Here is a 14,992-nt window from a genome sequence, read left to right as displayed (position 1 = left end):
AATTAAAATCATATTCATTTACCATAATTCTTATTTGTCTACAACATTGTACTATGCGTGAACATTCTCATTAACTAAACCATATATTTGTGAAAAATAACTCCAAAAATCAAAACAAAAACCTAATTCACCCCATATGGGGTTATATATATTTACACAACAGCATACATATCCCCAATCCATAACCTTTATACATGTCCACAATGAAAAGTCCATATTCTTCAAACACTTGGTCAATAACTAATGTCACCATCACCATACACAACTTCATTCTCTACTACTAAATTCACAATCAAGATCATACCCAAGACATACAAATATCCATATAAAAAGACCCATTATGGCCATATTCAGGTATTACCAGGTTGCATATCTTCATGAAACTAATCACCTCTTATCCTGTTGGGTAAGTTACACTATAGTAGTAGAAATGAATGTCAAACCAATCCCAGGACAGCAAGAACCTTTCCACCAAATTTGTGTGTCAAAAATGGGTTTGTCAACAACAATAATAACAAGTAAACAATTCAGCCAAGTAATAGAAAAACAGATAACAATCACCACACAATAGCACACCGGAAAAATCCATAAAAGTCTTCCACTAATTCAGAAATTAATGGGTACAATAGTCTTCTCTAATTACAACTAAAGGCTTACAAACATCAAGGAAATAAACCTTGGCTCACAAGAATAGCATTAACATCACCAAATGCAAGATGGACACAACACAAACATAAATTTAGATCTCACCAAATTACTGTAAATCTGAATTGAGAAGTAGAGAAAAAGAAGAAGAAACACCAAATCTGAACTGGAGTGGGATTCTAAACTCCAACACTTAATATCATCAAGAACGGGCTTGAAAGGCACCTCAGAACTTGATCTTGAATGGAACAAGAGCCAGCTTTTTCCTCTTCTTCACAAAACTCAAAGAACCAGAATTTTTTTTTTTTTTTTTGTATTTTTTTTCTTTCTTTTTTGTTCTTCTCTGTTTGGTGGTTACTAGTTTGATGCCACTCAAAAAAAAAAAAACGGAAAATGTGGTAACCACTTTACCACTATTCGGATCCCTTTTCTTTTGGGAGCAAATGAAGGTGGGGTGGGCCCCTCCATATGTGTTGGACCCACACCCAACATTTCCCGTACTACACATATCCACTATTCATCATTTAAATGTTATCATTTCTTTTTTCTCCTTTTAGAGGTAGGGGAACCGAATATTCAAAAAATGGGATACTTGGAGAGGAACCGGATATTCAAAAATGTGATCTAGTTCTCTAAAGTTTTTAAGACTTAGAATTGTTTTGAAATTTTAAAGAATAATTATAGGCATTCTTTTTCTTTTAGCTTGTTCAACCAATCTTAATAGTAGAATGTTTTGACATATTATCCAAATAAACCTCAATTTATACTAAAGTATTTAACATAACCATAGGGTATATTTACATAATTTATCTCTGTTATTACTAAAAATGAACAAAAATAACAATTATGACTATCCGAGGTGATAAAGTTGAATTATAAGCAACTTGGATTCCAAACACTAGATACCATTCCTAAGTTACAACCATCTCAAAAACTGCAGCAATTCAATCATCTTAACTCATGAATCATGGAACTATAAAACCATTACATGCTACAATGAAAAATCGGTATATGGTACAATGTCTATCCAATATACAACACAAATAATTCTTTGTCATGCCCGTGCCTATCTAAACATTTCTTCTTTAAGTTTCTTCTTTTTGTTTTTGATATTATTAAAGCACTAAAAATTGTAAAACTTACATAACCGGGTTATAGAGGAGATGTTGCAAGCCAAAACAACTACACACAAGATGTACAAAATATAGTGCTTTAATGATAGGAGTATTACAAAATATCTCTTCATGTAGTACAACTTGCATACAAATACATGACTAGAATTCAATTGGAATCCTCTAAATTTGGACTTCATTATGCCAATTTCTAATCTGCGGAAATACCATACTCCAATTCCTAATCTTCATTCATTTCTTGAGCACTCACAAGTTGATCAGTGGGGACCATGTGCCCAGAATCTAAAACAACAACATGAGTCAAGCTCATCCATTACTAAATATAAATCTTAAGTGATCCATTTACATTTCAAATCTTTCTCCTAGCCATTAGGAATTTCTATATGCCATCCCATTTGAATTGATTGATCCATACTTTGTTGTCAACCACCCCAGCTTTTAAATCAAATTGCCCTTGGCATAGCAATACCTTACTCTTATTTACTAATTCCTCCATCATAGATCTTGCACTCTTCATATGATCATCTCTCAAAGCTTCACTTATGCCATTGTTGCATGTTTTTCGAATCAAACTTTTTTACCCAAAGTCGTCATTACATCTTCTTCAACAAGAAATTCACTAGCCCATTCAGTTAATTAGTGATTCTTCCTCATGATATCAAAAAGTGTAACTAAACCTATCATTTCCTACAATTAGTGCATGAAATCCTTATCGACCTTAGCTTCTTGTCTCCATTTTCCCTTTTTGGCAAGTGTTGTAGTCTTAACTTGAAGTGCCTCAAGTTTGACCTTATTTTTCCATTAATTAAACTTAAGAAATATGTAGTTGTGGGAATTATAGCCGATTGGGTAATAGGGACAGTTCACCCATTACTAATTGCAATTCCCTTTAAATTCAATTTGTGGGAGGTAGATACAAGAAAATTTTGTTGAAGAATAAAAAACCCAATTGTGAGGATGCACTTTCTAGCATAGCTCTCATCAGTGATATAAATTGGGCAAGGATTAAATAATGGGTTAAAGGACATAAATGCATTGAGTGCAACAAAAAGATGGTTGACAATAGTATCCATATCCCTTGGTATTTCTTCAAGTGTTGAAGCAATACTATAACCAGCCTCAATTGGATTATCAAGGAAAAGTATGCCAAACTTACAATTCCAAGCACTGGGATTTGGTTTCATACTTGAATTAAATTGCAAGAAGTCCACTTCGCTTAGGTGTTCAAAATCCAATCCAAGGGCTGATATCATAAAGGTTTCCAAGCACCTTTGCACTTTATAAAATGCATAGTACATGCCAAAACTATACTTCTAGCTGATTAGAAGGTAGCCACTTTTGGTGAGAAGAGCTTCTTTTGGGAAGACAAAGGCGCTAGCCAAAGAAATGCAGAAAAAGAAAAAAGAGGATGAAGCACAAGAGCCTGGTGCTGAAGTTGGGATTAAATTCCATTTGTATGTGCTACTTAGGTCAATGAGATAGGTTGTATTCTTGGTAGAATGGCACCTACACATGCATGTAGGAGATTGGTAGTTATTATTAGCCGAAATGCTTTTATAAGATAAATTATATTTAGATAGACATTTTTAGATATTATAATTATGAAATAGACATTGTTGCATGTCCCCAAAAAGATAAACAATAAAAATGAAATATGATGCAAAATCTTATCCTAGGATCATAGAGTCTGTCTTTTAGTGTCAAAGTGTTTTAACTTGCTCACATCGATACATACCAACTTATTGTTTATCCTACTTTTTTTTCCAGCACAAGTTAGAGTAGTATTGTAAAATGCCTGATCCAAAATTGGGTTTGTTGTATTTTCTAAAAGGTTGTCTAATGAAATAATAAAATAGCATTTCTAAAATACTCAATACATAAACCTTACATTAGCCATGTTGAGGGCCAAGACCCCAATTTAATGTGTCATACCTAGAAGATTGAATGTGTCAAAAACCCACTTATCCTTTTTTCAAGAACCTAATTTTGAATGTAATTTTAGAGTTGTAACACATTTTTTGTGTCCAAGTAATTACATTTAATAATTTCTTAGTGGAATTATTTTAATCGAAACCTCTAAGGCCCCGTTTGCTTTTCGGTAAGTTATTTACCTGGGTAAATGCAATTACCTGGGTATGTTTTTCCTAGGAAACACTTATCCGGGTAAGTGCATTTACCCATGTTCTTTTATTTCTCAGGTAAATAAGGTATTGACCATTTTAGTCATAAAAATCCACTATTAAAAGGGCCATTTTTGTCCCACTCAAGTGTTAACAACTTTCTTCCTAGGTGGGAAAGTTATTTATCCATCTAGGAGATGGGTATCACTTACCTAGGTAAATGATACTAAGGAAAATGAACTTTGCCATGTCCCCACCACATTAATCTGAAAAATGAACATGAGATTCTTGGTCAATGGGAACCAAAATCCCATTAACCAACTTTCTCCCCTCTCAAAATCCAAAAAAAGAACGCCCCCTAAAAGGGAAACCATTGAATAGTAGATATTCACCCTATATTACATTCTCTTTCCTTTGGTTCTTGTTATTTTTTTCTTTTGAGTAATGTACCATATCAAGAAATTGTAGAATATATAATGGATTAAAAAATTCTTATATAAGGTATTTGACAAACTATTTTCTAGTTTATCTTCAATTATGTAGACCTTTGGTTCAAAGGCACCTGTAATCTTTCCAATTGCCATTATAATTAGGGACATTCTCAACTATTACATTTTTCCTTCATTAATTCTTGCGATGAGTGGTTAGGTACTATTTGAACCATTAGCTTTTTACATATCTTTTTTGTTATATATCTTTTTATTTTTATTTTTTTTATAAATGTAGTGATTTAATTAGTAGTTGAAAATTGATGCAGTCTATGCTGAGTTAGCCTCTAACAATGAGCATCTAGTATATGTTTCAAAACATTGGATGTCATTTTAATTTTAAATTTTACTAAAAGTGTATTAAAGATTTGTCAACATTGATGTTTACCTTATTTATGCTCAAATGCAATAGAAATTTAATGAATTAATTAATTATCTCATGAAGAAAGTGAATACATATGGACAAGGAAACTATTATCGTAAATGAAATATCATCAAACCGTAGCAAATGTAATATATAATTGGATACATAAGAGAAAGAATTGAAACTTTTTATTTGGAATATATAAAAGACATGAAAGTGATATGTTAAAATATTTTTCTACTCATAAAAAAGTGTCATCTTACATTATTTATTGATCTTAGAATGAGATATGGTAGAGAGATTGATAAAAGAGTGGATTTAGATCAAATTGTTCCTACAATAACAATTAGAATAGATTGAAACCATTTGAAATGGACATACTTGCATTCTTCTTTAATAGAAGAGAAACCAAAGGACTTTGGCGAGTAGTTTTTCTTGTTTTCTCCTTTTCCTTTTTTTGTCGGCCTCCAAATCTAGGATGTAAATTGTTAAGTTATGAATTAATTTTCATAACAAAATTTTCATTACATAAGACTATTGATATAGAGTTATAGGTTGTTTCTTCATTAAGTTTCTATAAAGTGTCTTAAGCTTTGCAAAATGAGCATATTTGGTACACCAAAATGATCTAATGTATAAATACTTTGAACAAAATTAGTGCTATATTTAGATTTGATTTACTTTTTAACCAATTTGATGCCTAAAATAGAAAAATAGAAAACATAATCCCCGCTACAAATGAGTATTTTTTCCATTTTCAAATCTGAAGCCATATACATATTCTTGATTTTCTAATATAAAAAACATGTTATCACCTATTCTAATATTAAGTTCCATAACTTTTCTTTTCTTTGTGAATTTCAAGTGTGGCTAATGTTTTTAATCTATTGTCTTGTAATAGAAGAACGATGGATACTACTCATTCGACTAAAATAAGTCAAATGTCTTCAGTTGGATCAAGCAAAGTGCATAAAGGAGTTTACATTTCCTTACCATAGTTTTAGAGTCATCATCATGTATTTAGATTATTTTCTTGCGACAAGGGTTCAAATTTGGTTATATTGCACCTAAGGAAGATTTTATGGACCATGTTAACCATTGAAAATGGTTAGAACTACTATAGTTTTGATTTAAAATGATTTGGCAGAAATTGTGATAAATCAATAAATTTCTACAGGTCAAGAAACATCCCCCAATCAACCATGAATGACCCCAGGCTACAATAATACATTCCCGATCTACTAATGAACATCCCTTGGAATTCGCCCCAAGGTGATGCCCTATTTTTTACCATATGAAGTCAAATTAAACATTCTAAACAAGTGGCCAAGAAGCATTTAATACTAGGACCATTATTTAAATGGTTTTCTATAGGTCTTCTCTATAAAACACAAGGGGAGTGCCAAACATGGAAAATCAATTTGAAATTTGAAAAGGAAAAGAAAAGGGAAACATTTGGGAAAAAGAAAAATTTAAATCTATTGAGCCCTTGTTCTTGCTTAGTTTTAAATATTTTTTAGTTATATTTGAAAGTCTAATCCTTTGGAATTTTTATATTGAGCTTGAAAACAATATTCAGGAGGTTTGTGGGAGATACAAGTGTTGGATTGTTCTTGTAAGAGGGCAGAGTAATGTGGTATAGCTAGCAACGGGTTAACTAGCTAGAGATTTTATGAGGTGTGTCTAGCATTAGATTAATTAGCTTGTGGACATTTCACTTGAATTAGTGGATTGAATTGTCAAGGGGTTCCTTGAGGAGAGGACATAGGCTGGGAAAGCTGAACCTCTATAAATTTGTTTGCGCCTCTTACTCCCTCCTCTCTATTCTTAGTTCATCTAATTAAATCATGTAATTGTAGTTGAGATTTAGCTCTTAATTATTTTATGCAATATTCTTTAGTGAGTTACTGATATTTTTGATAGTTGATATCATATTCATTCATCACAGTTCTTATTAATCTACAACATTGTATTATGTGTGAACATTCTCGTTAACTAGACCGTAGATTTGTGAAAAATAATTTCAAAAATCAAAACAAAAACCCAATTCACCCCCTTTTGGGGTTATATATATTTACACAACAACATACATATCCCCAATTCATAACCTTCATATTAGATCCATTGTACCCAACAATGAAAGTTCATATTCCTCAAACACTTGGTCAATACCTAATGTCACCATCACCAGACACAACTCCATGATCTACTACTAAATTCACAATCAAGATTATACCCAAGACATACAAGCATCCATATAAAAAGACCCATTATGGCCATATTCATGCATTACCAAGTTGCATATCTTCATGAAACCAACCACCTCCTATCTTGTGTTGCACATATCCACTATTCGTGATTTAAATTTTGTCATTTTATTTTGTCTTTTTAGGAGTAGGGGAAACAAATATTCAAAAATGGGTATACTTGGAGAGGAACTAAGTATTCAGAAATGGGATCCAGTTCTCTGATATTTTTAAGCCTTACAACTTTTTTAAAAATTTAAAGAAAATTATGGGCATTCTTTTTCCTTTAGATTGTTCAATATTTGTATTGACCTTGAAAACAATATTTAGGAAGTTTGTGGGAGATACAAGTGTTAGCTTGCTCTTGTATTGTGACTAGCATTATTTCAACTAGCTACGATCTTGTAAAAGGGTAGAGTTATGTGGTATAGCTAGTAAAGGGTTAACCGACTATAATGGATGATCCATTGTGGGCCAATCAACCAGTGAGATCCATCATGGATCAAATATCTAGGCATGTTATGGTAATTTAGCAAATCAAATGAGTGGGTGATCATGGTGATAGGATCGACCATTTTGTCAGACAAAGTGAATATCAGGATTTACACTTTCTTTGATGAAAACCTAAACTACCAACTATGGACTTCAGCTGCTTTTGAAATCTAATTTGCAAATGTATTTATATGTTATATTAATATTTTATGAAAAGACTTGTAAAAGGTTTTAATCCAGGGATTCATCCAAGCAGAGAGTGTAATGTTGCATTTTGTAGTCAAGAAAGAGGTCCTTCCCTGTAAACAGTGTTTTGATGATTATGGGTTGAGAGGTTAGGTGTGATAAATCATTACAGGGTTGATTACCTTATGGGCTTCATCTTACATAAGTTCATTATTTCATTATCCTTGGGTCTTTATGAGGTGGTTAAATCCAATAATCATTTATATGTACATGTTAGGCTCAACTAAAGCCAAGCTGATTAGGGTGGGGGGCAATGAGTTTGGCTTAACCTCTTCTAGAAGTGGGGCCAAACCCTTGTAGGTCCCACACCATACAATGTTCAAACCTATATGGCCTATTATGGGCCATAAGACCCATTAATATGATTAGTTTAGTAGGCACATGATAACTTAAGTTGTCATAATGGAGCAAATTTTGGGTGATGGATATAGGTATAGAGCACCCATTCTTCTTATAAGATAGAATTGATAAACCTTGGTCCAATCTAATTTGAATTTATTTCCTAACAGGACTAGGAGAGTGCTCTATATAAGGGAAGCGATGGATGGGCAAACCAAGATATAGTTTGTTTCAGCCCTAGTAGGGACTTATTTCTTTTAGTTCCTAACTAAGTTTTTGGATAAAAACATCAATCCTAAAAAGTCTTACACCATTGCATTAGTCCCAAGAAGGTTGGAGGTTTGAAGTGCAAAAACTGCATTGCCGAGTCGACTTCAATTCATTGTTACACCATCTTCAGTGGTAGGCTAATTTGGTTTTGACATTGAGTGTGAATCACCACATTGGGAGTTGCGTTTATGGACTCCATATTAGGTATGATCAGAAATTAATTTGGATTTCAAATTTGGTCCAATTTAGATTTGGGAGTTGTGTTTTTGATTTCAAAATCATTGAGAAATTGATTCTTGGAATAAGTTAGAAAAATTTTAAAAATTCAGCTAGCCACTAGGTCTGGTTCAACCATGTCTAGTTTGATTTCTAACCCTTCCAACGACCCTACTACTGAAGCAACTAGCAAACTTCAAAGGTTGTTAGGTGCCATTGTTGCAATTTTCAATAGTCAACACTATTATTAACTCTTCTTCTACTCCCTTTGGCATGATGGCATCAATTATTTCCCCTATCACTTGAATCATTCTCAATCTTTGATATTCATTGCATTTGTTGTTTAATAAACCTGACTCCTATCATCTTTGTATATGCTTAATTTCTTGTATTCAAACAATAATAGGGCTTCTACAATTAACTGATGTGTAATCATATTTTTCAAATTAGATTTTTGGCTCTAGCAACCTTTGAACTTTGTCAAAAGCCACTTTTGACCCTAAAGATTCAAAAGGGCCATTTTTGTCTTCAAACTATATTGAAAAGGCCATATTAAACCCAAATGTGATGACATTAGAGATGTCATTGACAATTATGTTAGACAAATAATAAAATAATAAGGCCTACTGATATGGCAATGTTCAAGTCAAAATAAAATCTGGGAAATGAAATTTGAACATGTCAACTAATGCTAATCAACTTAAAGTTGACAATAATTTCTTACCTAATGGTTAGGATGTGTTGAGAAATTTAATCTAATAAAATTTCTTTCTTCAATATGTGTTAACCATTTGCATCCCCGCCTTTTTTTATGTTCATTTGAATGACAAAGCTATCAGACTATGACGGTGACTCCAACAACCCCAAATCATGGAGGTAATTAGTTTCATCTTGGCAAACCATAATATAACCAAAGATAGGGCACCATAAAAGAATTCGAAGTCACCAGAGATCTGTGATGAGCACAAGGCCATTGCAAGCCCGCGATGAGATCAAAGCCATCGTGAACCTATGATGAGCTCAAAGCCATCATAGGTCAGAGATAAAAAAAGAAATATGTGATTTATTGACACCACTCATGACATAACGCTCAGTAAGATTAGAAAAAACATGTAAGATTAGTATTAACATCATCTGTGCTACATTATTTTAAGAGACTTGCAAAAGGAAATAGCATACATGCATTATGAGAATCCTTAGACAAAAAGAAATCTCGTCTTGTAGGGATTTCATAAGACATGTGGCAAAACCCTAGCGGTGTCCCCTTACAACTGACACCTAATCAAGGATTCCCTTTCCTAGTTGGAATAAAATACTTTTTGCTCCTTCCTTTTAGGACCTTGGGTTCTCTTCCTATAAAAAGAGGCCTGATTCATAACGAGAACAACATTCAGCCAATCATAGCCTTTAACCTACCCTTTGCTCTTACCCTTCCTTCGTCCTTCAAGGAGACCCCTATACATAGCTTTACCACCACACTCACACCCATAAATCCCATGCCTTGCTCTACCGTGATGGATATTTTATCTATACAAATGGTTCATGCCCATTGGCACATGTCACATTTTTTGTAGTGAAATGTCATATTAATCAATGTATTAAGGACTGTTAGATCCAACATTTAAATGTTCCTCTCTTCCCCTACCGTAAAATCTTATCTCTTTTAGTCCTCACTCCTCAAAATGAACAAGAATAAAATACAACTAAGGCTGTTAATGATGAAGAACATAAGAGAAACTTCTATAGGATGTTTGAAATGCATTTTCAATACAAATCTAGAAAATAACTAATAACTAAAGAAAAACTATTTCAAGTGTTTTCTATGATCGATGTTTGAACAGTTGCACCAGAAACTAGGAAAAAACACAATCCTTCTCAGATGGTTCATGTCCATTGGCACATGTCACAATTTTTGTAGTGAAATGTCATATTAATCAATGTATTAAGGACTGTTAGATCCAACATTTAAATGTTCCTCTCTTCCCCTACCTTAAAGTCTTATTTCTTTTAGTCCTCACTCCTCAAAATGAATAAGAATAAAACACAACTAAGACTGTTAATGATGAAGAACATAAGAGAAACTTCTATAGGATGTTTGAAATGCTTTTTCAATACAAATTTAGACAATAACTAATAACTAAAGAAAAACTATTTCAAGTGTTTTCTATGATCGATGTTTGAACAGTTGCACTAGAAACTAGAAAAAAAACACAATCCTTCTCAGATGGTTCATGTCCATTGGCATATGTCACATTTTTTTGTAGTGAAATGTCATATTAATCAATGTATTAAGGATTGTTAGATCTAACATTTAAATGTTCCTCTTTTCCCCTACCTTAAAATCTTATCTCTTTTAGTCCTCACTCCTCAAAATGAACAAGAATAAAACACAACTAAAATTGTTAATGGTGAAGAACATAAGAGAAACTTCTATAGGATGTTTGAAATGCTTTTTCAATACAAATCTAGAAAATAACTAATAACAAAAGAAAAACTATTTCAAGTGTTTTTTATGATCGATGTTTGAACAGTTGCACCAGAAACTAGGAAAAAACACAATCCTTCTCAGAAGAAAGAAGTCTAGACTCAAATTTTATACTCTTCTCTAACCAAGGAGTTATAGCAGATTTGGGATTGAATCCCACCTACACCTGGGTTAGGGGGGGTTTGTGTTTGGGGGGATGGGCTACCCCACATTGTGTAACCCCTTGGAGCCAAAAAAAAAAAAAGGAGTTATGTGCCAAATTGGGAACAGAACCCTTTATTCTCCCTGTCATGGACAATCATATTGTAAACTCTATTCACAAAAACATGATTTGAGATTGCTTCAGCTAATAGACATCCTAGCTTCTTGGCTTGAGAAATAAAGTTGTTGATGAGAAAAGCTGGGAGACTGTTGTAGGTTTTATCACTATCAATCATTTGATGAACCAAAATTATAAGTCCATGCATTGAGAGTAAGGTTGTACAAGGGCCAGTTTGGTTTGGTTTCACTTAATTGTGCCAACCAAACTGATACTATCGAGTTGACATTTGTACTGACCAAAGATAACTTGCAAATTAAAGCCAATTATGACATAGTTTTGTATATCATTCAAATTACTCAGTTAACCCGTTAAAAGTTATCTTATGGTGGTATTGTTTTGTATTGCAATATTAAAGGTCATCATTTACATTAATTATCATTTATTAACTTTATACAGAGAAACTAGGCAAGAGTTTAGGTCTCGTTTCATTCAAACAAATTCAACAATTAGATGGTATTTTTTATCATTATATTTATGGGATTGAGGAGAAAGTACAGAACCTAGCCTAGGAATCTAGCACTAGGATGGTAGATATATAAAGCCTAAGAGCTATTGATTGTATGAAAACATTGACAAAAGAAATAAACAAAACCACTTATTTCATAGCATATGATAGGTGTAGTTGGTTCGGTTTAAAATTGGTTTATAAAGTCAAAACCCAAAATCAAACCAATACTTTATAATGAATAAAACCGAAGCCAACCCAACTCATTTGTAAACTGACCAAATTGGATAGAGTCGATCCGGTTTCGTTTGTTTTTACCATTTGCTAAACAACACTTGCTGAGAGCCTCATCTCTCTCTCTCTCTCTCTATGTTTGAGACACTAGAGAAAAGGGTATCCAATTTTGTCTTAACTATCATCCATCATCTAGCATTATTGTAGTCACAAGACTAGAGTGAAGAAGATGAGTGTGGATTTGTAACTCAAAGAAGCAGAGTTTATCTTAGGTTATCTAGAAAGAGACATTAAAAAAAGTGGGCTCATATTAATTATTGTTAAATAAAAATAATTAATTTTGTTTTTACTATTGCTCATGTCTAAAGAAGTGGGAATTTTAAATGCCACCCACCTATAACTTTTTAGATTTATTTTGATTTCAGTAGTGCCATATCAACAAGTCTTATTATTTTATTCTTTGTCTAACAAAATGGCCAATAACGTCTCTAACATCATCACTTTTGGATTTATTGTGCTCTTTTCACCACAGCTTGAGGGAGAAAATAGCTCTTTCGAATCTTTAGGGTCAAAAGTGGCTTCTTATGCAATATTCAAGGGTTGTTAGAGCCAAAGACTTTTTTCATAATAGAAATTTCAGTTTAACTAGGTTTCTAGTTTACAATTACAAAGTTGCTAATTTATATATGATTTTACAAAAACATCATATTGAACACAAGACCAAAACTGAAGAGCAAAACTCATTTGACATTTATGCATTTTGAAGCCAATTTGTCAAACATCCTTCAATTGTTTGGTTTGATCATTTATCTTAGTTTGTGTTTCTTAATTTCCTTTTATTTCTATATTTTTCTATGTTTTCTATAATTTTTCTATAGCTTTTTTGAATTTCTGCAAATTTATGTGTTTTAAGTATACAGGTTTAACCTATTGATATCTACCATGTGGTTAGGGGTGGTCACGAGCCAAACTCTTCACAAGCTACTCAAGCTCGGCTTAGCTCAATTTCAACCGAGCTTCGAGCCGAGCTTAAGCCTAATAAATCTTGGCTCATGAGGCTCGCGAGTCAGCTCGAATATCTACATACATATAATAATAATAATAATAATAATAATAATAATAATAATAATAATAATAATAATATTAAAATTATAAAAAATATTATATAATATATAATATTTTTATTATATATTATTTTTATTTTTATATATAATAATAACTAATTATTATAATTCTTAATTTTTTATTAGTTTATATATAATAATAACTAATTGTTCTCAAGTCGAGCTTGAGCTTACGAGCTTTTGACTTGAGCCGAACTCGAATAGCTAGCTTTCGGCTCGACTCAACTCGAATCCACCCTTGCATGTGGTAGTCATGGGAATGACAAAACAATTTTCTAAAATTGATTTTTAGGTACATGGGTTGACCTAACCCATATCTACCACATGACAATCATGAGAATGACAAAACATTAGATTTGATTTTAGGGTTTGCGATTAACCCAACTCGTATCTGCAATGTGGTAGTCCTGAGAATGACAAAACAATCCTCTAAAAATTATTTATCTAGTATGTGGGTTGATCCAAACCATGTCTTCCATACATACATACATACACACGTGTGCGTGTATATGTATGCATATGATTGTGTATCAGTCTATGTATGAAGTATGTAAACATACTTTTGTAAATAAAATTTGTACATATTTTTAATTAATTATACTCTTAAATTGGGTCATAAAGCCTATTAAACGATGAATACATAAAAATATGTACATAAATCATTTCAAACCCGACCAATCCACCCAAACTTAACTAATCCAACTTGGCCCAGCCCGAACCCAAGCCCAACTTGAGTTGTGTTTGGTTAAGCTTGGATTGGGCCTGGGTTGGTAAACTTAAGCTTAACCTCAAGTTGGACTAGGTTTGAGCCCGAGGTTTGCACCTTTAGGAATGGGTCCAGATTGACCTTCAACTTAACCCAAACCCACTTGAGTTGCACTCCTAATCATCACCATCATAAAAAATTTTCGCATGTGAAGCACGTACACACTTACAAGTACACTTAAATACACTTACCTCAAGGAGTGTTTCCTGTTTCCTAAGAAATATATTAAAAGGGACAATTTTGTTAAATAACCTAAGGAAAATGAAATTTTCATAGATTCCACGTAAATCAGAGAAAATAACATGGGTATCTTAATCAATGAAAACCAAAATCCCATTGACCAACTTTGCCTCTCTCAAAGAGAAAAAAGGGGCCCTAAGTAAATTTTTATACTTTAAGGGTAAATAATCGTATGATAATTAGACCAACCTGCAAACCCGACCCAATACAACCCGAAAAAATAAGCTTAGGGTCTCATATTTAGCTACCTGAATGTGAAAATGACCCGACTTGATCCACCTCAAAAAAAACTGGGTTGGGTCATGGGTCAACCTGTTGACTCGATTGTCAAGTTTAATTGGGACTATATATGCATTGTTAGAAGTTTCCACTCTTTAATTTTTTTCTATTTGGTCTTTACTCTTTATTAAATTGTTAAATGTTCAATTTTTTTTATTTTATATTTGAAATTTTAAGGTTAATTCCTTTAAATTTGACATTTTCATATAAATTTTCTTTATTTTTTTAAATTTCAGTTATTTTTTGGGATGACCCGAATTGAGACATGGGTCAACCCTAACCTGAACATTTAGGGTTAGGGTCTAGCATTTGATAACCCAACCCGAAATTCAACCTGACCCGAAGCCAACCCAGTGTCTTGACCCAACCCGAACCCAACCCACTAACCCAATTGCAAGGTCTAATGATAATAAGAAGACAAAGTAATAAATCATTCAATTTTAGGCTATTCAGCCACTTCAGCCATTGTTGAACGTCCCCTTAGGTCCTCATTAGTGGTGGCAATTGGGCGGGTTGGGTTCTGCCAACCCATTAATGA

At 32.9% G+C, this 14,992-nt stretch overlaps 1 long non-coding RNA gene and 1 pseudogene across 1 annotated transcript in view; both read right to left on the bottom strand.

Annotated features, from left to right (window-relative positions):
- The window catches only part of LOC148874697 (uncharacterized), a 33,707-nt gene extending 32,726 nt beyond the window's left edge, over window positions 1-981 (bottom strand). Inside the window, exon 1 of the long non-coding RNA XR_016098160.1 lies at window positions 871-981. This is a non-coding gene — a long non-coding RNA (uncharacterized LOC148874697). The remainder of the gene's footprint in view (window positions 1-870) is intronic.
- Window positions 982-1,998: 1,017 nt separating this feature from the next.
- Window positions 1,999-3,230, bottom strand: LOC148874696 (serine carboxypeptidase-like 50; annotated as a pseudogene).
- Window positions 3,231-14,992: the final 11,762 nt, after the last annotated feature.

This window comes from Nelumbo lutea, chromosome 1 (genome assembly GCF_056320005.1).
Source record: "Nelumbo lutea isolate HS-2025 chromosome 1, American lotus-T2T, whole genome shotgun sequence".
Lineage (NCBI taxonomy): Eukaryota > Viridiplantae > Streptophyta > Magnoliopsida > Proteales > Nelumbonaceae > Nelumbo > Nelumbo lutea.
Note: the sequence above shows the minus strand (reverse complement) of the source record. Positions and strands in the feature narration are given on the sequence as shown.